Genomic DNA, 27,277 nt, shown 5'->3' with positions numbered 1-27,277 from the left:
TATATTATATAATAATTGCCAAACTATCATAACACTACACTAACTTGTTGGGTCTCAAGCACTCCACAGAACCAGCAGGCATTTGCAACAGCCAGGGAACCGTGGACACTGTGAAATTTTATGCTGTCTGCTGCAGCGTTAACCTCGGCTCACAGGTTCATTTAGAAATACAAGTTGTTGCTTATGCCTTCGTGAAGTTGCACAGCTTAATTTAAGCTGTGGCTTGAAATACAACTTTATATTTTCTGCGAATAATTGCCAGAGGTGATGTATTCATTCTGGAATAATAAAGTGTTGGTTTAATTAGTTTTTTAAGAATTTTATATAATTTCCCTTACAGAGTGGATAATTTACTTTATTATCCAAATTTCATAGTCAGTGTTTTGAAATTGAGATGACATTTCTAATAGTATTCTCAGTTTAAAGACCGAAATAAATGACTTATTTATTTATTTATTTATTTAAATGAGCAAGAAAGTTTTTACCTTGGCATCTTCCTCATTAACATAACCGAATTTAAATTGGGGATGATGGAACACAGCTAAAATGTGAGCTCTGCTGCCAGGTATTAGTGTCGTTAGCTTCCTGTCACTTTGGGCGGGCAAATGACCCCACACTAAGATGTCTACTCTCCCCCAGCAGCTGTTTCTCTCCCTGAAGAGACCTTCGGTACAAAGCTGGGAAGACTCTCCCCACCACCCCGCTTTTTATTTCTGTTTTGTTCCATCTGGTCTAATCTCAAGAGACCAACACGTTCTTTCTTTTCTCGAGTTCAGGAAGGTGACAGTGTCTGTGATACTGGGTATGTGGGCAGCGTGTGTGTGTGTGTGTGTGTGTGTGTGTGTGTGTGTGTGTGCGCGCGCGCGTGCGCAGCAGAGATGGCGTTGGCACCAGGTGACCCAGGGCTCAGCAGGTGAAGGAGCACGTTCAGAGCAGAGGGCCGGACAAGTATGGCTCTTGTCTGGCATTCACCAGCCACTGAGTTCCATCCCAACACAGAGCGAAAGGGAAAGCCTGTGAAGTAACACCGTTGCCCTGAAATCCCAATGTTTGATCAGTGTTTTTATTTTATATTTTTCCCAAATAGTTTACCTTGTATATTCAACAAATATATACAAGGATGAGAAAATACTTCCTTTGATAGTGATATTTCAACATTGCATATTAAATTACTTTTTGCAAAAGGTTTTTGCTCCTTTAAATTGTATTTGCTTCTTCTGTTTTGTTGAGAAAAGTTAAGGAAGATTGAGGGGTGGGGTTGAGGAGAGCAAGAATCAAACAAGCCACGAAGACAGCTGACAGTCTGGCTCCTGTTTGAGCAAAAAATAGAATCTGACTCCATTCTGTTTCCTCCCACCCCCTCCAATGCCCAGCAAAAACAGACGGGGTGTTTTGCATCTCACTGAGGTAGCTCCCATCTGAGGGGGTGAAGCTGATGCTGGCCCTCTGTCGTTATCTTCTAATTGCTCATGCGCAAGGAGATGTTACGTTTTTAAAAGCTTGGCTGTGTCATTCACAAAGAGGGGACCCTAGGAACAAGGAGAGACTATAACTCGGGCCAAGAGACACCTGTAGTGTCAAAGGGATTAGAAAGAAGAGGTTTACAAGTAGCAAGAAGATAACCAAAGGTAGAGAGACAGAAGAAGCCACTGCCAAGAATGCAGGCTAAAAGGGGAGAGTTGAGACTGACAAGGCCAATCACTTTGGGCAGACCCTGGTCCTCAGATACCGCCCCTCAGCCTGGAAGGAGCAGAAGAAAGATTCCAAGCAGATTTGGAATTAGGATCCAGCTGTTCGAACACTGCTGGAACCGTTTCAAGTCAGAGGATTATGGGAGCCGCCGTGCAGCCGCCCCCGTGGCTGGTCCCTGGGACTCCCATGACAGAGTACCATACTGGAAGTATGGGAGCCTTCAAGGACAAAACTTGTACTCCATAGTTCTGGGGAGAAGTCTGGGCTCAAGATGGACACATGCTAGTTTCTTCTGACACGTATGAAGATGTGTCTACACTTCCCAGGCCTCTGGTGCTGCTTTGGGACCTTGGCATGGCTTGGCTTGTAGAAACAGCATCAACTTTCTGCCTCCATCTCCATGTAGTAAAGGCCCTGTTAATGCCTGCTCTAGAGTCCCTTTCCTTTCCTTCTTTTCTCTGTTTTTTTCTCTTCTGTGTGCTTGTATGTGTGTGTATATATGTCTGTATGCGGGAGAAGATGTGCATGCGTCCGTATACACACATACATAGTGGGGGTCCATCTAAGATGCCATGCCTCAGGCATTGCCTACTCTTACTTTTGAGCCATTGGCCTGGAACTCACCCAGTAGGCTGTGCGAGCCGAGCAGTGAACTTCCGAGGTTTGTCTGTCACTCCCCAGCACCGAGACTGTACTTACATGTCATTTCACCTGTCTTTCTTAAGGGGGTGTTCATGCTTGTGTGCTAAGCATTTTACTGACTGAAGTACCACATTTCCCAAAAAAACCCTTCTTTAAAGAACCGATGTCACTAGCCGAGCACCTCACAGATGACCCTGTCCTGACCTATCTGCCGGCAAAGACCTCGCTAGCCACCAAATTTCCTGAGTGAGGGTTTCCAGCTCTTTCTGGGAATTGCCACTCCAGCCATGGTGTTCACTGCCGGCTGTGACCATCTCTCCTGGTAAACACTGCGTTCTGAGGTTCCGTCTCCCCTCGACACAGCTACTCCAGTCTGCAGCTCTCGCACAGTGCAGTGTCTCCCAGGTCTCTGCAGCGGGCGCTTCACACAACTGGGCAGCTGCCCTCTAGCTGACCTGAGTCACCCAGGTTAATAATCTGCTTCCTGTGTGGTGGGAATAGCAGGCGGCTGGAGGGGAAAGATGGTCACGGGGTCAGGGCAGCACCATCTGTGACATTCACCCCTCCGAGGCAGTCACAGAGGCAGGGAACTGCACGGCTCCAGGGTGCCAGATTTACCTCACCTTTTCTTCTTCTTAATCCAATTCCTTTTGTGGAGCTCCATGTGCTGGTGTAAATCACCTTGACTCCCGTGGAGGAGCGTGGTGCGGAGACAATGCCACACAACTGTTGCCAGCCGTCCCTCAGTCCTCCCACACTTCTGAGCAGTCAGTACGTACAGTAAGCCGGGGTTGAACCCTGGGCCTCCAGCCTGCTAAGTGTGCACCTTCTAACTTAACTCTGCCAGGCCCTCAAAAGAAACCAGGCGCTAAGTCATCTACCAAAGGACGTGTTGTTAAGGAATCTAGAGCTGACAGGGTCTAGCATTTATGATTAATGTAATACACATGAACATTGTCCAGAAGGCCAGCAGCACTGCCAGGCTCTCACGGCACCCAGCGGCTCCATGCTCCACCCACCCCAGCCGCATTTCCTAGCAGCAGCTTCTCCATCTTTTTTGGTCATCTCCCCCACATCGCTGCAGCCATATTCCTGCGTTCCACGCCAGCGTTGCCTAGCGTGGACCTGCTCACTTTAACCATTATCCAGTCAGACCTCTGTGGCAACTGAGTCTGCCCTATTCTTTTCACTCCTCCCCACCCATCCTTCTCACAGCTAGTGCACCCTGGTTTGTTCCCTTGGCATTTGGGGTTTGTTTCGAATAGACAGTGTGACTCGTGACTGAGCCCGCGGTAAAGCCGGATGGGATCACCTCTGCTGTGGGGCTGTGTTCTCTAACATCACTAATGGTCTTATTTTGTGCGATCGTCCACCTGCTTAGTTTCTTGTGTTCCTTGCACAGTAACAGTGCTAAACAACGGTTACACCAATAGTTCAGTTTCTCGGTGCCAGCCCTCCCAGGCCACGGTGTCCTGATTTGCTTCAGGCTTGGCCACTGCCCTCACAGGCTGGCTCATCTCTCTTCCATGTAGACCATGCATTTCTGGAATCGTTGTTGATATTGTTTGAGACAGCGTCTCATGTATCTCACGTTGGTCTCCTACTCTCTGGGTGGCGGTAACGATCTTGAAGCTGTCTGTTCTTACAGCCTCTCCTTCCTGCGTGCTTGTATGACAGGCATGTATGACCACCTCCGAGCTATGTGGTGCTGGGGGTGGCACCAGCTGAGCTACATCCCCAGACCCACTGGATCCCTTGGTTTTTGTCACTTTGCCTTCCACACTTGTTTTGTGGATCATGTCTTCTAAATGATAGCGACACAAGAGTGGTATTTTAGCTGGGTATAAGATTCAAGGTGAAATATTGGTATGAGATTATTCCCTTGAGATTTTGTCATCTCACCTGTTGTGCAACTTGAGATAAGTGTGTGTGTGTGTGTGTGTGTGTGTTCATGGATACTTGATTTGTAAGTAGGCTGTGCCTAAAATAGTTTGACAAAATGACGGGACCATAATCAGGACAGTGAACATGTCTACCACCCCCAAGTTTTGTCTTAGTCTCCTCGGCCCCCGCAATGCTTCCATCTATAGCAACCATAGGCTGCCTTTCATCACTTTTGTTTTGCAATTTCTGGACGTTTCTATAAATGGAATTTTATAAACTCTCTCACACTTTTTTTTTAAAAAAAAAATCTGGCATCTTTCATTTACCATAATGATTTTGAGATTCATCCAAAATAAATTCACTCATTCATTCAATTGTTGAGTAATAGGCTCCTGTATGGCTCTACCTCAGTCTGTTTACTCACCAACTGTGAACGCTTGTTTTCAGTTTTGCATTATGAATTTGGATACAAGTTCATGTAAGGACAATGTGTTTCATTTCTTTTCAGTTAACCCATGGGAGTAGAAAGGCAGATCCCATAATATGTTTGTTTAATTTAAATTGCAAAAAAACTTTAAGTGTTTTTTACTTATGTTTTTGAGGCAGGGTCTGACTCAGGCTGTCTTCAAACTACCCACGAAGCTGAGGATAACCTTGAACTCCTAATCTTCCTGCCTCCACCTCCCAAGTGCTGGGATTCCAAGTGTGTCCAGGCTCTACTGTATCCTGGGAGTCAAACGCAAGGCCTTGTGCGTACTCAGCAAGGACTCTGCTGACTGGTGCATGACGGCATCGCCAGGTCTGAGGGTCCCGTGTGTCCACATCCATATCCACACTCTTGTCTTAGCTCTATGACCGAACGTGTAGCTTTATCCCACTGGAGCTTTACTTTGCTTTTTACTAATTACTACTTACCCTCGCATCATCTTTCCAGATGCCCCTTAGGCATCCTGACATCTTCTTGGGGGACATTTTCTGTTCTGTTTTAGCCTTATTTGTGAGTTGCTTTTATATTATGAATTTTAAGAGTTACTTTTTTGTTGTTTGTTTATTTTTGGAGACAGGGTTTCTCTGTGTAACTCTAGCTGTCCTGGAACTCACACTGTAGACCAGGTTGGCCTCGAACTCACATTGTAGACCATGCTGCCTGCCTCTGCCTCTGCTGGGATTAAAGGGGTTTGCTGCCACCACCTGGCTAAGAGTTACTTTGTTTGATTTTGTTGAGACAGGTCTACTGTATCTGAGGCTGACAATGAACTCTTGACACCCCCCCCCCCCGCCACTTCCCAAATGCTGGGACTCCAGGTGTGAATCAGACCTTGCTAGATATTTTATATATTCTGAACACAAGGCAGTTGGCTGGCAGATGTTGTACCTTTTGAAAACGAAATATTTTTAAGCAGTTTTGATGAAGACCTCATTTACTATTTTCCTTTTTACACTCCAAGGTTTTTGTTTTATAATTAAGAAATCCTTACCAAACTCCAAGTTACTATAGTTTTATTTGCCAAGTTCACCCCAAGAGGTGAGGTCCAATTCAATAGCCAATTGTTATGTGCAGCTATTTAAACTTAATGTGTAGGGAGCTGGAGCAATGGTTCAACAGTTTAAATCACCTATTACTCTTGCAGAAGACTGAGTTTGGTTCCCATCACCACATCATGGCTCACAAATGCCTGTAACTCCAGCTCTAGATCACCAGCACCTGTAATTCCAGTTCTAGACCACCCACATCTATAACTCCAGTTCTAAATCACCCACATCTGTAATTCCAGTTCTAGATCACCAGCACCTGTAATTCCAGTTCTAGACCACCCACATCTTTAACTCCAGTTCTATATCACCCACATCTGTAATTCCAGTTCTAGATCACCAGCACCTGTAATTCCAGTTCTAGACCACCCACATCTGTAACTCCAGTTCTAGATCACCCACATCTGTAACTCCAGTTCTAGATCACCCACACCATGGCTCCCCAGTATCTGTAACTCCAGTTCTAGATCACCAGCACCTGTAATTCCAGTTCTAGACCACCCACATCTGTAACTCCAGTTCTAGATCACCCACATCTGTAACTCCAGTTCTAGATCACCCACACCATGGCTCCCCAGTATCTGTAACTCCAGTTCTAGGGGATCCACCTATCTTGCCTGGCGTCTAAGGCCAGCATGCACCATTGTGCACAGAAATACCTACAGGCAAAACACCCACACATAAAATAAAATAAATAAATCTAAAAACACAGAAGTCTAATTTAGCAGCTCTCGAGTTAAATAAGCAAAGCATAGTGGCCTACAACTATAATTCCAAGCATAAGAAGCTGAGGCAAGAGAATCACTATAAGGTGTAGACCAGCCTGTTCTCCACAGTGAATTCTGGATGAGCTGGGGCTGTCCCAAAACAAACAAACAAATAAAATAAAGTAGTACTGCCTCATGGCAGCCATATTTGAATTCGCAGTATCCCATGGGCCAATGGGTTCTCCTTTGGTCAGGACAAAGGGAGTTGCCACCTCATAGGAACTTCTGTCAAATGATGTTCAGTACCAGGTAGTCCCCGCTCATGCAGTGGTCCGTCATGTGGGAGAAGGGGGCATCTTCTGCCCCGGATTACTTGTTCTAGCCTGGCATTTTGAAGACATCATCCTTTCCCTACCCACTGCCTCAGCATCTTTCAAAAATCAATTAGACCAGGGGCTGGGAGACAGCTCGGGCTTTGAGCACTTGTCTTGCAGAAGACCCTGGTGAAATTTTTTTTTCTGAACCGACATAGCAGCTAAGAATCATCTGTAGCTCCATTTCTAGGGGATCTGATGCCCCTCTCTGACCTCTTTGGCACCAGACACTAATGGGGTGCACAGACTTTTATACAAGGAAAGCACTCATATACATATAAAATAAAAATAAGTAAATTTTTTTTAAAAAAATCAATTGGAGATGTGATGGCCCATACCCATAATCCCCACCTGTGAACTAAGGCATGAGGATCAGAAGTTGGGGAGTAGATGTTTATGTCTTTTCAGACTAGCCTGGGCTTCATACTAAGATCTTGTCGAGAGAGAGAGAGAGAGAGAGAGAGAGAGAGAGAGAGAGAGAGAGAGAGACCCCTTCCTCCAAATCAGTTGGCTATATGGACCCAGGTCTATTTTTATCAGCCAGTTTGCAACATTGATCTATTGATCTGTCTTTGTGCCAATGTCACATAGTCCCGGTATGTGTGTGTGTTTGCAGTAATTCTCAACAACATGTAGTGTAAATCACCCAATTTTGTACTGCCCCCCAAGGTGTTTAAATTCTTGTGTATTTTGAATTTCCTTGTAAAATTTGAAACTTTCCCCTCAAATAAATATAAGCAAAGAAATTCTTCCCATTGGCCAGGCGTGGTGTTCACTTCCCTGCTTTCGAGTGTTCCAGAGGCTGAAGGAAGGAGGCCCACTGGCCAACCTACCAAGACCTTCTCTCCACTTCTCTTAAAGGAGGGGCTCATAGGTGAGCGGTGGGGTGTTTGTCTAGCACATACCTGGCTCCGAGTTCACGCCTTAGGGCTGGAAAGACAAAAGCATCGCAGGTACTCTCTGCAACGGTGAGAGCTCCTATAACTTAGATGACTTTTGGAGCAATCGCCACCTTCACAATGTCCCTCTTTTGACCCCTTGTATAAATACTCTTTGTTCTTAGCATCTTCTGCAGGTTTCGGTCACCAGCTTGTGCATCCTTTGTCCTGTTTTTGCCAAGCTATTTCCTTTTGAACTTGAGGCAGAGGATACCACCCCACATTCTTTTCCTTGTGTTATCACGTGGACTAGAGCGTGGCGGCCAGAGGGAGAGCACGGCCGGTGTCTGGTTGTCCATGGGAGCCTGTTGGCTGGCTCTAAGCAGCAGGCCACGCTGACTCCTGGTCCTGTGCATGTGACCTGCTTTGTTTCTCTTGTTTGAGTTTAAAATCCGACCCACGGCCTTTCTGGGTTTTTATTCCTTTAATTTCTGGTTTTTTAAATTGCACAGTGCCATGAATGGACTCGAGCCCTTTCTTACCCGTCCTGCTGGGAATTTGGTGTGTTCTTTCAATCTTGAAAAACATACACTCCGATTCTGAGAATTCGGTGTAAATTATGTCTTTAAAGGCCATTTTCTCTGTTCTCTCTTTATCAAATTCTCATTAGGTTGTTAGCTCTGTACCATCTTCTGATTCTCATAGTTTTTTCTACTGTTTTTCCTCTTTCTCTTCTGGTTTCATTTTATTACAAAGTTCCTCGTTCCTTTCTCTTGTTCCGTATTTATTTTAATTTGGTAATCATGCTTTTATACTCCAGATATTTTTCCCTGTCTTTTTTTGTTTTAAATATTGTACTGATTTTGTTTTATTAACTAGTCTACCTTCTCTGAATCTCCTTTGTTTGTTAGTTTTAGATATGGAGGCCTTCTGTGACTGTCTAGCTACCTTTAACATGTCTTAATATTTTAAAGCAAGCAATCAAAAAGTCTAGGGGAGTCTCAGGTGTGGGCTACAAGACACTCAGAGGCTCTTCAGGAGCCTACGACTCACCTGTTTTGTTGCAAGAATACCCAATATCATCTATTTATGGCTATTCCTCCCTCGTGAGTTCTCCTGCAGATTATTCAGCATTCACCAACAGGCATTTTTGGTCCCGAGTGGCATGGTGTCAAGGGACCTGTGGTCCAGTCTGTGGACTTCACTTAACCATCGTTTTCTTTCTGTTTTTACCTTTCGCCAGCCTGTGCCTGTGGCCTTGGCATTTACTGCCCATTTGGCCTAGTTTTATGCAGATAAACCTGCTGTGTTGGAGGTGGGATAGCTGCCAATACCAGGCAAGGAAGGAGCCTTCAGGACCAACAGTTCTCCATCTGGGCTTCAGAACCTAGTGTTGTCGTCTGGGCTCCTCCGGCGCTACAGTAGAACTGGTTTGTTTCTGAAGATTCTGTGCATCTCTTCTTGGCTCTCCTAAGTCTTCCCACCCCTTCCCATCCCTCATACCCACAGCACGTGTCGTTCATAGGTCTCTCCCTCCCCTCCTCCCTCCTCTCTCCTTCCTTTTACTACCTAATTCTCATATTAAAGTGTTTCTGAGAAGGAAAAGAAAAGAAAAGAACCAAGTTTTCAAACCACTGAACTTGGCTAGGAGTTGCTCAGTTTCCAAGTTTTAAAGCAGGCATCTTCCAAGTCCTGCCCACAGTACCCTGGTGGGAGTCCAGAGTGCATCTGTGCTGGTTTGGCTTCTTTGTCCTATAATCTGTCTTAAGGATTTGCGCCGCTGGCAAATATATAACAAGTACCCTGGCCAAACAAACAAATAAACAAACAAAAACTCAAACAACAACAACAAGAACCCGCTTGCATTTTAAAAGCCTAGATATGGTAGGTACCATTCACTGGTGCGTGAGGGGAACAGGTGGCAGGTGTCTGAGGGACACCAGCTTTAAGCTGTGTGCCCTGGTAAATTAATGACATCGGAACCAGGATACCTGTTCTCAGCTGAGTGCTCCTGGATGGCAAACCCGTCCTGAAGAGACATCCTGGGTTTGCAGCCTTCCCATCCTTGTAAATAATACAGTCGGGATTTTACTCACGGTTGCCAGAGCGAGTCCGTGGAGTAACCGAAGAGCCCTCCTTTCTCGTAAAAACAGATGCCGTGAGCAGGTCCTGCTCATGGAGGGTTCCCCCCCTCCCCCGGAACCAGATTGGGAGGCCCTGTAAAGAACATTGCAAACCTTGTTTGGTCTCTGAGCTCCATGCTGACCTAGCAAACGAGCTCTTAACCCTATGAGTTCATCTAATCAATTTCTCATTGAACTACTGAGTGCCTGAACTTCAAACTCTCCTTGTGGGTTTTTTTTTTTTTTTTTTTTTTTTTTTAAGAAAGGGTTTCTGGCTGTCCTGGACCTTGCTCTGTAGCCCAGGCTGGCCTTGAACTCAGAGAGATCCACCTGCCTCTGCCTCCCGAGTGTTGGGATTGAAGGCGTGTACCACCACCATCCAGTTCCTTGTGGGAGAACTTTGCAGGCCAGGAACTTGTTAAATAGACCAGGCTGGCTTCGAGCTCACAGAGATCTGCCTGCCCCTGTCTCTCGAGTGTTGGAATTAAAGGTGTGCATCATCACACCCAGTCAAACATGACGTTTGGAGCCATCTGATGGTATGATTTTCCTTCAATAAAATAAAGAAAAACGGGACAGGGATGCCTTTGCTTATCTAACAGGAACACAGCAGGTGGAACTGGGTCAGTAGCAGGTCAGCAACAGCACAAACTGCAAGAGGAGAACTGTCCACTGTGTGCGGCAGCCACCCCACCAGGGTAATATTGGGCTGAGGTGTACGCTCCTTCCTCAAATCCTTCTCAACAAGAAGAATGCACACTAGGCTCGTTTGGGCTGCTTCCTGGAAAAACAGCTTCCTGCCCACGAGCAGAGATATCCAGGCCTGGCCACCTGAGTAATAAGTGGGCATGCTCTGCCCTCTGCAGATATCCAGGCCTGGCCATCCGAGTGAGGAGTGGGCGTGCCCTGCCCTCTGCAGATATAATAAACGGTCTCACCAATTCCTCGCTCTGGAAACTCTAAGAGTCTCTGTGCACAGGCACAGCCCTCATGCCGTCTATCATCGTAACTAATGAAGTGAAGGAGAAACTAAGCCCACCCCACTCCTCACTGCTCCAGCTCTCCCGGCTTCAATCCCGAGCCATTGTCGGCTCCAGAAGTTGAGTCAAATCTTCAGATTGACTAATAAGTAAGTCAGATTTTTACAAAATTGACTACAAGACTACAATCTATACTAAGACCATTCAAAATGTATTGATGGCCACAGCTGAGGATATCAGGGGTTAAACTTGGTGGCTTCACATGGCTGCTGGCTCCTTCACTTAGGCAGTGATCTACCAGCAAGTCTCGGAGAGTGAACATATCGTCAGTAGGCACTACGGCTGTGCCACTCGGTATCTGTACTAGTCAGCGTTCTGTAAAGAAACGGAACTTACAGAGTGAATATATAGATTTAAAAGGCGTCTATCAGATGGGTTTACAGGATGACACCTGGGAAGTCCAACAGTGATGCTATTTCCCAACAGGAAGGCAGAGAATCTGGTAGTCGGTCGGTCTGTGGGACCAGATGTCTCAGCAGTCTCAGTCGGCTGTGGAGGGCCTGGAGGCTTCCTGCAGAGCTGCTGATCTCCAGTCTACACTGGGAGCCTGCAGAAGTCAGTTCTAATGTCAGGGGAGGAAGGCAGAGCCGTGGCAGAGACGTCAGCAGTGGATGCCGAGAGCTGAACTCAGGTCCTCGGCAAATGCAGGGAGCAGCGTGCACTCTTAACTGATGAGCCTCCTCCTTGTGCCCTTCCTGTCCTATCTGTCACCTTCAGGGTGTGTCTTCCTGTTTGAAATAGTAATTAAGAAACAGCACTTAGAAGCCAAGTGGTATCAGCGCACGCCTTTAATCCCAGCACTCAGGAGGCAGAGGCAGGGGGATCTCTGTGAGTTTGAGGCCAGCCTGGTCTACAAAGCGAGTTCCAGGACAGTCAGGATTAAATAGGAGAGAGAGAGAGAGAGCAATCAAGCAAGCACTTGGGGAGGCAGAGACAGGCAGATCTCTAAGCTGGAGGCCAGTTTGGTCTACATAGCTACACAGAGAGAGACCCTGTCTCAAAATACAAAACAAAAATCCCTTACAAGGATACTCAGTGGCTTGTGTTTCAATTCACACCAGGATGCTGTTAACCTGACAACCATGACTAGCCATCCCAGGATCCACTTGGGAAGTTATGAGCTCTCTCACAGGAAGAAGGCTGGAGTACATGCAACATGACTCTCTCACACTTGTTTTTACTGCCAGAACCTGGTGGGCAGTGCATTGACAGATGGGGGATCACTCAGGTCTGAAATTTCATAAGGTTTCATAGTCACTGTCTCTCCTCACAGTGGTGCTCACCCTCCTCACAGTGGTGTTCTCCCTCCTCACAGTGGTGCTCACCCTGCTTACAGTGGTGCTCTCCCTTCTCACAGTGGTGCTCTCCCTCCTCACAGTGGTGCTCACCCTCCTCACAGTGGTGCTCACCCTCCTCACAGTGGTGGACCCCTTCACCACCTCTGTCTTTTCAGCTCTGCTACTTCTCATAGAATTATTTCATTTCCTGTCTCCTGCCATAGCTAATAATTTTTTTGTTGTATGCTGGACATAGTGGACATCATTACAGAATGTCTGATTTTTTTAATGATTATTGATTATGTGTGTGTGTGTATGTCTGGGTGCTTCTGCACACATACACATGTGGAGGTCAGAGGTCAATGCCCTGGGCCTTTTTCGGTTGCTCTCTACTATGTCTGGATTTTACAGAGGTGCTGGGGTTCGAACTCGGGATTTCATAAGTACATGGCAAGCACCTTACCAACTGAGCCATCTCCTCAGATCTAAGATTTATCCTTCAAGACTGCCCTTTAATTATCTAAGTGTAGAACAACTCCTGGGCTGGGCCTCTGCAGAGAGCAGCCCCTTTGAGTGAATGCATGTGTGGTATGTCCTGTGTGAGCTCATCTGTACATTAGTCATGATTCCAGGACTGGGGCTTCCTTTATGATAACACTGACACTGGAAACTTCCATCTCACTGCTGTGGGACAATCCTTTTGTACACTGTGAAGATGTGTCTCTGCCTAAGGTGCCTTCTGATTGGCTTAATAAAGAGCTGAGTGACCAATAGCTAGGCAGGAGAGGATGGGCAGGACTTCCAGGGAAAGATTGGAACTCTGGGAGAGAGTCTGAGGTGGGAAATCAGCAGCGAGATGCAGAAGTCAAACGTACAGTACTGAGGAGAGGTAAGGAGCCATATGGCAGAATGTATTAATATAAACAGGTTAATTTAAGTTTTAAGGGCTTGTTGAAAACAAGTCTCCTAATCTAAGGCCAAGCTTTCATAATTAATAAGAAATCTCCATGTTATTATTTGGGAACTGGTGGCCCAAAGAAAGTCTGACAACATTTTGGTACCCTTCTGGTGCCTGGGATACATCAGCATCAGTCATGTCTCCACCCTCCTCCTACTACTGTCTGAGAGAAAGGGGTCCCTCCATCTTCCCCTGAATCTTCTTCTGCATGGTTTCACAGTGATCCTCAGAACAAGGACAGGAGGTTGAACTATGAGCCAGTCCAAGGCTGAAAATGCACTGTGTGGCTAAGTCGCACAGGGTGAGCAAGAGCTGTCCATGTGGGCAAGGACAAGGACAGGACCGTTCTAAGATCAAGGGGGTCTGTGAAGGCAACAGCAGCCAAAACCGCCACATCCGTTTCACCCATTTCCCAGCCCTCCATCATCCTGCCCTCTCCAGTCTCCACCCCTTCCAGCTTCCCAGACTCTGAAGCCCCCTTCATATCCCACCAGAGCCCAGCATGGCTATGGAGGCCACCCTGCTTCCGCCTTACCTCACGTGGAGACCCACCTGGCATTTCATAGCTCCCTATAAACTAATGGCCCACAGTGGACATGATTAGACGCCTTTCCCACCTGGCTGCTAATTCACAATGGCTGACCCCTTCCCATCCGAATCTCTTAGCGTTTTTTCAAGTGACCCTTCTCTTGCTTTGTCTCTGTTAAATTTTTTTCTCTCTCCTCTGTGGAAACCCATCCCCAGCAGAGTGAGCTTCAGCCTTTCCCCTCCTCTCATCAGCCTGCTACCCTCAAGTCCTCGGACTGGCAAGCCTGACTCCATATGCATGGGGCTGTTCACAGGACAGCACTGAACCTACAGGGTGCCATTCTAGGCCTCTTATGGAAGGATTCCTGGCCTGTGAGATGCAGCCCCCTCCCAGGACCCTGCTGCCCAGTGATTGTTCACATCAATGCCTTTCTTCATGCCCCACACCATGACTGACAGCAACTTCCATCTTTCTCTGCCCAAGTCCGTGGAGATAGTCACTGCTCACCCCATAGGGCTCAGCCTGGATCTGAGCACAGGTAAGCAAGGCCTCCTGGGGAGGAGACTGTGTTGCTCAGGTTGCCTGGCTCAGTGGTCCAGTCTGCACCAGGCAGCAGGCATGGCGAATCACAGGAGAACACCTCAGCCCAAGTCCAGGACTCTGCCCACACTGCCTCTCAGATCTTGTCCAGATCTATGTCCTCAGTCTCTGAGCGTGTTTACCTGATGCTCATTTGAGCCTCCAGACAGCAAGTAAAAAAAAGTCTAAGGAATTCCCTGAGCACATTAAAACGAGGCTGGATAGATCCATGGAATTAAAGCCTACCAAGAAGTTCTGATTTTGGAAGAATAATTTTTTTAATAGATCTGGAGTCATAACATCCATTGTAGGGGGTTGTTTGGAGTCAATGACTAATAAAAACGTCATTTCCTGTGACGTTTCTATCAATTTCAGCAAATGTGCCAGTAATCACCCACTTTAGCTGCTGAACTAGGAGTGCTGCCTGGAGCTGAGGCTGGGGGACCGCTCAGAGGCCTCGAGGGGTAACCCCGCAGGTGGAGACCAACACCAGGCAAACAGCAGTTAAGCGTGCTAGACTACCTCAAGCAGACAAATTTGGATTTTCCATGAGGGTCTGACATATCCAACAGGAAATAGGTAGAAATGACTCTAACAGGAAAACTGCTGTCACTTACAGCCTCTAAAGCAGCGGGTTCCTCTCCCACACCATCTCAAAGATAACGACTGGCGAGCTTCAGCCTGACGTTTATTCCACCTTAGGATGAAGAAAGCCCAGGGAGAGCTTCTTGTGTCTGCAGGTGACCCTGTGGTGGCCTGTCGGTCCCTGCAGCTTCTAACCACACTCTTGTTAGCACAGCTGTTAGGTCATGACAAGTTAACTTCCACAGAACAATGGGCATGTTTTTAAAATATTTTTTGGCAACCCATTATAGACTCATTATTCAGTTAACGAAACCTCTAGTCCCTTGGCCTTGGGTTCTAAGGTTCACCTATGAGATGTTTTTCCCTCTCTGGAGACTGATGTGCCCTTAGTGCATTGTTTTTCCTTTCTTTCACAGGGACACGTGGAATAGAAATGCGCCCCAGGCTCGCTGGAATGCAGAGGAGAGGTGCATGCCCATGGAGGTAAGCGCGACATCACCTGTGGTCCATATGTGACAGGATCAGCTATCTTCCTAACAGGAAGTAGTAAATTATGTCCCCAAACTGAAGCAGGACTTCCTTTTTTCAATACTGTTTCACCACGTATATCTGACAGAGAATGCCCTTTGCTGTCTCCACCACCAACTGAAAGAGCTACAGACAAAACCCCTAGAATTTCTCCAAGACTGAAGCAAGCCATTGGCTGCATTTAGTTAACACACAAATTGTGAAATGGCCTTGCGTGTTTGCAGTGGATTGCTGCCCAGTGTCCTCTAATACCCATAGGAGCCAACTATTGCAATGCCAAGAACTCACCATGACCCTCCACCTGCTACCAGTTTGGCAGTCTGACCCCTCCTGTGACTGTTCTCTGAGCCAGGAATTGTAGAGGGAGCGGGGCCAGTGGCAAACACTAAGGAATGCTGAGGTGGTGAGGGGAGAAATACTATTTGATGGGGAGATACTATTTGATGGTCATGATCATCATCATCATCACCATCATCACCACCATCATCATCACCACCACCACCATCACCATCATCACCACCACCACCGTCACCATCATCATCATCACCACCACCACCACCATCATCATCATCATCACCATCATCATCACCACCACCACCACCACCATCATCATCACCACCATCATCATCATCACCATCATCACCACCATCATCATCATCACACACCACCATCACCATCACCATCATCACCACCACCATCATCCTCCTTGTTATAAGATCAAGTTTCCAGATAGGAGTATTGGCTCTGTTGGTGCAATATTAGAAACAGTTCTCCTTGTCAACAAGCAGGTCGTTGTCACATTCAGAAGCCAACACTGAGTGCTCATGGTCCTAGCCATGTGGTCTGAGGCTGAAGGTGATGCTGCTTCCATTTCAGCCCCTGCTCTTTACCCCGTCTCGTTTTTCCCGGGACCCTCCTATAGGCACGATTTAAAGGGAATTACCTATGACTTCAATTATTTGTTTCTTATCAGCTGATGTTAAACTACAAGGATTTGCATTGAACGGACACAAAGAGAGAGCAAGTCACGGCACACGGCCAAATGAAAGAGTGATGTTCTGGCGAATTTAGCCGAAATAATTTATTGCTATATAAAAGTGGGGAAGTGGAAGGTACAGCCTTTGACCAATAAATCCCTGCTGCCCGTGAAACCCTTATCTGGTCCCCTCCGATATATTCCACACAAGGAAGCCATCATCACTGGCTCTGGTTTGTTATTTGTAAAGCTTGATCTTCTGCACTCGGTGTCCTAAATATGGGTAATTAGCATCAGTTTATCGCGCTTCTGCATACTTTCCCCACTCTCCAAACACGCGTGCTTCCATTGGCTGCCATTCTGCTACAGGAGATTATGAAGACAGATTGCAGAGAACGAATGTGCTAAACGAGATTAGGAAGGAATAGAAATAGCAACTTGGCCAATAAATTCCTCGTGAGAGCCTTATCATGCAATTACACGTTGACTAGCTTCACACTCTCCCGGCCTCTTAATCCAGTGCCCCCACCAGGAATAAAATTTCACTAATTTCTGAATTGCTGCAGATCCTCCTGACTTGTTACTGAGAGCGGCTGGAAGGCGGTACTGCTGAAAACATCATGTCAAACTGCGCCATAGAAGAAGTAAACTTTGACTGTCAAGGTGGGTGGCATGCGTTGGGATGTTCAAACAGCTGGGCGTCGCGGAGTGCGCACGTACAGTCTGGGTCCTCAGAGTCAGTTAGCTTCTCTTCGAGTCCCACATTCTCTCGGTGTGCCAAGTTTGGGGATTGTGTCCCTCCTGGTCTGTCTGAAATGGAGGGTTCCCTTGCTAGTCCACCAGACTATGAAGTGTCTTTAAAAGCAGGACAGTGCCCCAGTTGATGCTCCTTCCTGTTGCGCCCACAGCAGGCAGGGTGCTCCTGAGCCAGTCTGGGACAGTCCCTAGACCTCTTTAAGTTCACTTTCCTCCTTGCTCATACAGACTGTCTCATGTGTTCTAGCCCCCACTGCACATTAAGGTATATAAATAGGAAAATTCCTGCCCACTCTGCACCGTAAGAGTGCAACCGAGAACACCGTAATAGGACTTCTACAGGGGGAGCATGATTCTTGTCCCTCCCTGCCTGCTAATGTTATTCTCCCTGGGGCTTTATAACAAGTTAGGTATTTAAAGAGGCCCATTAAGCCTTTCGATCTACCAGGGTACTATTTATAGCATAGAGCCACAGTCAGACATCATGAGGCCCCCACAGAAGCGAGGTGTTACAGCAAGAACCCCACAGGACTGAACTTCTCTTTGCTGGAAGGCATACATGGACGTTCAGATCAAACACGAACCATGTGACTGTGCTCCCCATGCAGGGGGGAAAGAAGGAATTAATTAGCTAAGAAACCCCACAGCCACGATGAAGCAAGTTTTTATCTGTAGATTACAACGTGGCCTCTGCTTTCATTTCTCCAGGGGATTCCTACAGGGATTTACTGAGAGAGGAAGGGTTCTAGGTTTCCTTCCTGAAGGTTCCTCACAGGCCACATCCAGAGATGGACCAGCCAGCATCCATGCAGTAAGCACGCACGTATCTGTGCCTCTTCCACAGGACCATGGCAGGCACTATTCTAGAACCTGGTTTGGCTACACAAGGAAGAGCCCTCGCTAGATGAGCAGCCACCCAGAAGGCAGGAATTCCTGGGCCTCGAGAAGGATGGCTTTGCCTCTTGCAAGCTGCCTGGTCTTTTGTTGGCTGGCAAGGATTTTGTTTTCCAGAGAGGAGCCTTCACTCATCTTGAGTGGGGGAGAATGAGCCAGGGTCTGTGAGGCACATGGAGATACTTGTCTGAAGGATTCGACTCTTAGGAAATCACAGCACAGATGCCCGAAGCAGAGGGGAAACACCTGCAGCCCTGCAGCCATCTCTGTCCCTGGAGTCACCGAGACCAGCACAGTCTTGGAAGTGGGAGTGCCATCTTCTTGATCCTCTGAAGAGCGGCCCAGGGCACCTGTTGCCGAGGGGCCAGGATGGCAGGGCCCCTGCTGGGCCTGTGTAGAAGGAGCCAAGGCGGTTAGTGGTTTCTCCCTAGAACCTTCAGGCTGGGTTGGGAGTTCTGCACGGCTTGATCCACGGCTCTGCTCAGGCAGAGATGCGCTTCAACCGCTAGGCCTAAAGCACACGTGGCCGCTGAAGCTCATCTTAGCAACTGAGAGTGAAGGACCCTCCAGAGCCCCAGAAGCCCCCCGCCCCGGGAGTGACATCAGTTGGGGAGCTATTAATAACTGCCCTCCCCTCCCTGTCATATTTCCTGAACTGGTGAGTTTTGTGGAGGGGGTGGAGTAGGAGGGAGCCGCTTGCCATTAATCTGGGAACAAACAGCTAACCCCGGTGACTGGTATTTTCGCTTTTCTTTTCTCACTTTTCTCAGTGTGGGGAAGGCGATTGTGAGGCTCTCTGCTGGAATTTGGCAGCGCGGAGGCTTGGAGAGCAGCCCCATGCTGGCTCCTATTCAGCCGGCCAGTTTTCCTCGAGCTTTGGAAGTTTCACTCAGCCGTGCACTCAATGGCTTCACAAAGCTGATTACAAGCTTCAGCGCATTCCTGAAGGAGCCAAAAGCGACGCAGGTGCAAACGAGCTGAGGGAGCTCCTTATCCCGGTGACAGAATGGGACAAGCTGGGAAAGGCTTGGACCACACAAATCCAAGGCTCACCAGGCAGCAGAGAGCCTGCCTTGGGAACCGGGGGTCATTATCCGCCCTATTCAGCGGGGCCCGGGACCCCGGGGCCGGGGAGGCCGGCCCAGCGCAAGCACCACAGTCAGTGTACGCCCGCGGCAGTGGGGACCCCGCTGGGCGCTGCAGCCCATCGGGATGTTGGGCGCTGTGTTTGTTTCCACCGATAGCGGTCCGTGAAATCTATCTTGCTCGTGAACGCTGGTGTCCACGCTAAGGGGGATACAGGAGAACCAAGGTGGGGAAGATGCGCTGTTCCTCGAGAGCGCTTAACTTCGGTTGTCGAGGTCTCATTGAGCTGTTCCGGCCTCAGGCCACTCTCAACTCCCCACCTCCAAGTCCTGACCCCCCACACACACTCGTCTTCGTTTTTCCTGTCTGCGAGTTCTACGGAGAGAGAACCTCCGCAAAGGGCGGTGTGAGGGACAGTGGCCGGTGGCCGGTGGCCGTGAAGGGATAGTCACCAGGTAGTCCTGTGCACCTAGTAGGGCAGTGGAGAATAAGGAGCTACGTCTAGGGTAGTCAAATAAGATTCCTGCCAACGAAGAAAGGACTACCGGCTGCGGGAACAGGCTGGCCCGGCGTGTAGAGCTTGCAGAAGGGACTAGCGCGGGACCAACTGAAGTGAGACCGCTGGAGTTCAGGGGCGGGCTAATCCCACCCCGTGGGCAGCCCCTTCCCACCGTGTCCAGGTCAGCACAGCACGAGTGACACCAGCCTAGGTCCCCCTCTGCATCCTCCCACTCCCCGCCCCACGTCGCGAGGTCTCAGCCCAGTCCCACGCTTTGCCCGGCTGCACCCCGAGGTGCCCACGTGCAGGGCGCGGGCAGGCAGGGCGCGCTTGCCGACGCTCTTTTGTCTGATAACTAATTTGAGTTAATGCGATCTTTATGTAAAGCTAACAGCGGATAATTGTCTATTTTCTCGCCAACAGTCTCCATCGCAGTCACTTATCTGGAAACCTGCGGCTGGATTAATCGCAATATTCCCAAGATGAGCAGCGCGGCAATCCGCAGTGTAACACGGGTGGGAACTCGGAAGCATCATCCCCCGGGGTCTCGCGGTGCCAGCAGCCGGTCAGCTCCCTGCAGATCTGAATGCGTCACCGTTGCTAGCACCTGTTTGGGCTCGGGTGGGGATGAGCAGGGACAGAGGTGGGAGAGGAGACAGACCTTTGGGGACCCCGGCCCAGGAGAAACACAAAACTGCCTGTGGGAATAAAGCGCTTTTGACCTGACAGAAATGTTGCTGCAGACGCTTCAGACCGTGGCCTATTTAGCTGCAGAAAAATGTTCCCTCCCAACTTGCTCTTCCAACCTCACCCAGCTGCGACTTAGGCCCCTCCCCTGGAATGTCCTCCTTCAGAATCCTGGTCTTCTAAGCAAAGAACAGGCAATATTTACTTGGGAACTGTGGGCGTGGAAATAAGTCCTTGTCTTGCAGCCCCTCCTACCCACTGGAGTTAAAGGTGGTGCCAAAGCTCCAGGAGGCCCAGCCCCAGCTTTGAGGGGAAAAGCGTTTGGTGCCCAAGGTGCTGCAATGCAGCAACTCCTTTGGAGGCGTCAAAACCCGTCACCAGCTTGTGAAACCAAGCACCGCCTCTGGTCTGGCTGGTTAGTCACTTGGAGTCAAACCCCCTACATTCCGGCTTTGCTGCCCTCACCCCCACCCCCACCTTGGTGTCAGTTTTTCAAGATGCCATTTCAGGAGAAGAAGAAATTCCATTTCACACTGTGACAGCCTTGGGCCTCCATTTTGGCAGAGTAACTCAAACATCCAAGAGCAAACACCCTTTGGTCCGTCACATTTTTAGATTGTTAGACGAAGGGGTACCCCGGAATGCTCCCAACTGGGCCCTACAAGCTCCTCTTAAGAGTCCGTGTTCCTCTCCGCCAGCAGTCAGAGGAAATCTTCAAAAGCCAATAGGTGAATCCCTGCAAACTAGCTCAAGCCAAGGTTCCCAGGACAGCTCCTCCTCCTGCCCTCTGGACATCATCCCACGTCAGCTCTCACCTGAATCCTGTCACCTCTGCCATCTCGAAGTGATCTGTGGACAATGCTAAGCAGAACAGCCCCTGGTCAACCAGGCAGAACCGTCTATGCAAATGCTCAGCGGCCTGCCCTGGGAACAGTGCACCCATTGTCCCGGGCTTTTCAAAGCCCGGAGCAGCTGCTCAGACTTGCCGCCCTGGACCCGTAGCTGCCACAGTCATGTCATCCTTGCAAGACATCAGACTCTGAAAATTATACGACCCGAATTCATGAGCAGCCTTCTCTTGAGTGTTTCTGTCTGCCACAAGTCTCGGGGTCTAAAGCTGCTTCTGTTGTTGGGGACAGGAGGCGGGTGCGGGTGCGGGCTGGCGCCTGTTTGCAGCCACTTCGTACTAGGGGATTTGAGAACTTGACGAACTGTCCTTGGGCTTCTGAACTGGGGCACCTGGTTCAACCAGCTGTGAACTTGAGGCTTTTCTGTTTCCTCTGCTTGCAAGTTTAAATAACTGGAAAGGCGTCAGGACCGGGGTGGAGCAGGAGTGCCAGCCACAGGTGTGGACGGCCATAGCTTGGACTCCAAGTCTCACTTTCTAGAGAAAGCAGGCTGGCTGGCTCGGTGGGCGCAGCTCTCTCAAACCACCTCAACTCAGGGTCCCTTCACAGAAGTCTCAGTGGCTCCACTGGTTTCACTTCTATCTTCTCTCCCTGCCCCCCACCCCACCCTATCCCGCCCCAACCAGGACAGATAAGAATGCTCTTGGGTTAGAGGTTGGTAGTTCCCGGGATGGGAGATGAGCTGGGGACCCAGCAGTGGGTGGTCTGTAGTTTGCTTGCTGCCAGATCCTGGGAGTACATCCCTCGGATCTCTAGGCACACAGCCTAACGGGAGGAACTCCAGGGATACTGGGAGGCTCAAGGTTTCAGGTAAGGCAGCTTCAGCCTCTCCTTCCATAACTGGTCCCAGGGACCTCTAATGTACTGCATCTTTCTTTCCTTTCTTTCTTTTTTGCTTTCTGTCTTAGTTTTGTTTGCTTTGTTTTGAGACAGGGTCTCACTCCGTAACACAAGCTGGCCTAGATCTCAGTGCACTCCACCTGTCTCAGCCTACTGAATGCTAGTATCACAGGCCTGAGCCATGCTGCTGGACTGACATGTTCCCTTGTTCCCTGCCTCTTCACAGGACTCTTTTTCTGTTCTCTCTCTCTCTCTCTCTCTCTCTCTCTCTCTCTCTCTCTCTCTCTCTCTCTCTCTCTCTCTCTCTCTCTCTCCTCCACCTTCTCCCAGGGTAGAGGAAGTTCCCAGTAAACAACAAGAAAACTGGGCTGGTTCTAGTTCTATCGGCCCCCAAATAGAAAGCATGCCAAGCGTGTCCCCCTGTCCTGGGTAAGGCCTCCCCTGTGCACTCACCCCTCCCAAGGAGCCCTCCCAAATCTTGATAGCCTGAATGGGGAGGGCTCAGATGCATGTAAAGTTCAATAAAATATTGTTTTGTAAACCCGAGAGAAACAAACGGTAGGAAAAGAGGTAGAGAAGAGAACCTATAGACCGTGAGGCTTATTTATTCAGTCTGACTCTCTGGGCGTTATGGCTGCCCCAAACCAGGGACACCACTGCCATGGGAGGCCAGCACGATGTAGGCGCCGTGATCAAGGTGGGCTTCTCAGTTTGCAGCAGCGCCTGTCTCCCTGTAGATGCTCAGGGGGCTACTGAGGGACCGCAGAGGTCCTGGGTAGGACGGTTGGTAGGGCTGCAGCCAGAGAAGTGTCTCTGCCAAAGGACCCTCCCATTTCTGGGGAGCTGCACTGAACTTGCCCTTCCTCGCTCCCCTTCCCACACACGAGGTCTCTCTTCCTTGCTTACACACACAGGTGACAGAATCGACCCTTGACTGACTCACGCTCAAGCCCAGCCCATTCCTCAGCTGCACAGCTGGGATCCATTGAACCCTAGTTGGCTCAGCTGACTGAGAACCTGACCTTCAGGCTTCAGGCTGCAGAACCTGAAGAACCCTGGGCCAGGTTCACAGGGCAGAGTAAGTGAGTCAAAGGGCCAGAAAGTCCAGGCCCTTCCCTTCTGTTTTTTTTGTTTGTTTGTTTTTTGTTTCAGGATCTGGTTTTGAGGTGTATTGGATCACGTAAAATGCATTGTTAAAGTGAGCATCAGTGACCAATGCTCTCGGGAGTCAGGGTGGCTTTGGTAGCTCCTCCTCACTGGCTCTGTGTCCTTCCCAGGATCTTCTAGGGAATGGAAAAGAGAAGGGAAAGGGGGGGGGGGGCTGAGCCTGTGTCCCAGCAGTGGCCGCCGGAGCCCCTCCCAGCTCTTTTCAAAGTCACTCAAAGCTTCCCTGCTTTAGGGAGCGGCAGGAGGAGCTTCGCATTCCCTATTTATTGCTTAAATCATATTCTCTCTAGTTTAGCTTTAATTCTGTTTAAATACATTGTGATCTCAGCCAGCAGCCCCTGAACCCAGCAGCAACTTTGAAAGAACCTTGTTACCAATGCTGGATGGTGGAGGAATATTGATTCTCGGGGTTGCTATGGAAGTTCTATGGCCCTACACGGGGCAGCTCTGTTATTTCCAAACTTCTAGTCAGCAGTGGACACTTCCCGGCTTTCATTTGCCCTGCAGATGTGTCACCAGGTCTAGCTGCTGGCCGCAACAAAACAAGGATTTTTAAGCAGGAATTTGCCTTCTGTGGAAACGGTCTATCCCAACCAAGAATGAGTCCCTTCTAGAAAGTCTTTCCTTGGCTAAGTTGAAGTTTTAGAACTGTGTGAAAATCAGACTTCAGCCAAGGAGGCCACAGGGAAACATCTTTGTAAACTTTTATTTTACATTTATTCATTTGTGGGGGGTGCGTGCCACGATATACACGGAGGTCAGCGAATAATTTCCAGCAGTCATTTCTCACCTTCTCCCGTGGGTTCCAGGGATCTAACTCAATTCATCGGGCTTGGCACTCAGTACCTTCAAATGCTCAGCCATCTTGCTAGTCCTGGTAAACTCTAATACCAGAGATATCAAAGTACTCTATATAATATTTTAGATACTAGATGTCTGGAAGTGACGTTGTAAAAATTAGAAATTTTATTTTGCCATTTGGTAATAATAAATGGAAAAAACTGCTCCAAGCTTACTGTCTTTAATATGATTCTGTTAGAACACACCATGAAAGTTTCCCATGCATAAGGCTTGAAGTATATACAATATATTCAATATAGTTATTTGGGGGGTGATATTAATCAATATGAAATAATCCAGGAAAATGTGACATTAAGTCCACTATGCCAAAAAAACTGGAAATATCTCAGAGATAATTTTGAATAAAATTCAAATTATTTTCATCATAAAAGGAGCAGTCTTGTTATCTATTACTTGTATGTCCATTTACTCTTCTGATTTTGTCTGAATTCTATGTCACTAAGAGACAATGTATAAAATCCCCAGCACTATCAAGACTCTATGGGGAAATGAATTGATAATGGTTTGTTTGGGGAGTGCACTCCTTGTAAAATATCATTCTTGGGACTTTCCGTTTAACTAGTAAGACATGAATAGAAGCATCTTAGTCTCTAATCATGTTGTCTGTCTATTTTTGTTTGCTGGAGACAGGTTCTCAAATATCCCATGTGGGATTCTAACCCGCTGATGTAGCTGAGGGTGACCTTGAAGTTCTTTCTGGTCCTCCTGCCTCCACCTCCTGAGTATTGGGATCGCAGGTGTGTTCCTCTGTGCCCACTTAAGGCTGCGCTGGGGATGCAGCATAGAGCTTCGTGCATGCCAGGCAGGCCCTCTACCAGCTGAGCTACACTCCAAGCCCCACGCTATGTATTTTTCATCGTTGCTAAGGAAATACCTTCAAATAGGGCACATGTCTTGCTGAAAACATCAGCCTCCTGTTAGCAGCCCACAGGGTGCCTTGGACACACAGGGTTGTTGGTGCGCCCTTGGATGAGGCTTGTCCGTCTATGACAACTCGTGTTTGCTCTCTTTTATGCTGACCCACATAACTGCCAAGAAAGACACCCAGACATCCTGCCATCCTGCTGCCTCGCTTTTCCAGAACATGTAAGATAGAAAGCACCCAGAATGCTGAGCAAGGATGGAGGGAGGATTGAAGGAGAAGGAGCCAGAGGAGAAGCGTACAGATCCCACATGGTGAAATTCCAATGAACGGATTCTCCTGTTTGTGTAGCGAGGACCATCACGGCCTCCTTTGCTTCAGCATCTTCTGTGAGCAGGAAGACTCTCGTGAGCCTTCTGTTTTCCTCCCCCCACCCCGGGAGATTACAATGGTTATGCCCTTTCAAATATTCACAGGCAAGATATTGTGGATAAACAGCCCAAGATTCACTAAATTAGGTCACCTCTCATATGGGGCCAGTGTTATATGTGCCTTGTGTTGAAATTATCTGGTGTCAGCTGCATTGATTGAAAAATTGAAAAAGCACTAGAGACCAGGGGGAAAAGTCTTATTACAAGATGTCTCAAAAGCAGATAAGAAAGGAACGAGGGCCTCCTGTAAACGGGTCTTATCTAGATTTTAATATGGCAGTAAGCAAATTATAAATGTTTTTGCAAGTAAGATAAATTGCATAGGAAAGCAGACATATCTAAAGTTCCCGTGGTTCTAACTATATATACTTCGGTGTTCACCAGCTTGTATGTGTTGTATGTGTATGTGTGTGTGAGAAAGAGAGGGAGTGTGTGTGTGCGCACACACGCGCACATGCACATGTGTGTTTTCCCCACCCCAAGACACATTCCATGTAAGGGCAGAATCCTCAGCAGAGCCAGGATATGCCACCCAGACAACTGTTCTCATTCTAGAAGAGGTTGTTCAAGACACTGAGGCCAACATCACTGGGAGAGCCCATAGGCCAACCCCCCTGGCCTTGAATTGCCTCATTAATGGCTTCTGCGGCAAGAGAATTTCTTGGAATGTCTCCCCCAAGAAAGCCCTGGAATGGGCCAGGTTGTATAGGCATGGGAGGGTGTTCTCTGAGCTTTTCTACAATGACTGGGCTTGCTGAAGTCAGAGACCAGGGGCCTTTTTTCACTAGCCAGCTTCTTGGTAATGTTTTGGGAAACCAGTAACCTCAGTTGGATCTAATCCCTGTTGCCCTCCAACCAACCAAACTCAACTGGCTCCATGTTCCATAGGCATTTTAATTATTCACAATCATAGGCGATCATATTTCCCAAGACGTCCACACAACAGGTATCAGTGAGAATATGTCAAGAAGACATTCAGGTGGCCTGGAAGCTTGGGACTCTGGAGGACGATGGCACTGCGTGACTAAGTACTGCTAACCATGGTGATCTTCCCCTTCAGGTCCAAACTGGGTTTCTGATGGGAAGGTGACATTTACGTGCAACGAGATCCAAAGCACTAGAAGCTGTGCCTGCTGGGAGGCGACTGAGCTGCAGCACTGCCGGAAGGCTAGAGGAGCCGCTAGCCACAGCTGCAGTGGGTGCGGATGCTGCTGAAACAGCTGCCAAGACAGAAATAGAAAACAAAGACGCTGGAGGCTGGGGTCTGGAATAAAGAACATTTAAAACTTAGAGCACCCAATTTCCAAAGAAAAGAGATGGACAGTTAAAAGTCACCCAAGCTAGGCTTGAAGGCCTCTTTTTCCTGTCTGCTGTGAACTCGCTTCAGAGAGCCTGTGTCCTTAGGAAACCGAGCTTCTCTTCTGGGGCCACTGTGGCATCTAGGTGCCTGTGCTTAGCCACTTGTGCCCCTCATGGGTGGGGATCAGGGGCTCTGTGAGACAGGAGCTGGCATAAATCTTTCTTACTTAATGCACATTAAGCATCGTGAAGAAAGCCGTATCTTCAAGAGATGATTCCTAAAGCTCTCAGAGGCATGCCTAGAATCAAGGCCCTTACTGTCCTTGCTGGACTTCACTGGCTTGGCCCTTCCTAAGTCATCTTGAAACCTCCCAGCTGGTCCACTGCATGCAGCAAAACCAGGACTTTGTCTAAGAAGTAGGCACAAGGCGATGGGCTTCATCCAGGCTATTCACGCCTCTGCTGAAGCTTTACAGGCCTCTGATCCCCAGTCTGAAAGGTTCTCTGTACCTTCCCCCATGCCTGTTTTCATCTTGATTAGACAGGAGAAGATGAGGGTTAAGGGACACGGGAACAACTCTAATAATGAGCATTTCTGTGGGAGGCAGGAGGAGCATGGTCACCTTGTCCTGAGAACATGGCAGCTCTGAGGATCTCAACCAAGCAAGACAAGATAAAGGAA

Source organism: Alexandromys fortis, unplaced genomic scaffold, assembly GCF_014885135.2.
Source record: "Alexandromys fortis isolate MF-2015 unplaced genomic scaffold, M_Fortis_MF-2015_v1.1 scaffold_3, whole genome shotgun sequence".
Lineage (NCBI taxonomy): Eukaryota > Metazoa > Chordata > Mammalia > Rodentia > Cricetidae > Alexandromys > Alexandromys fortis.
The sequence above is the reverse complement of the archived record's forward strand: the minus strand, read 5'-3'. Positions refer to the sequence as shown.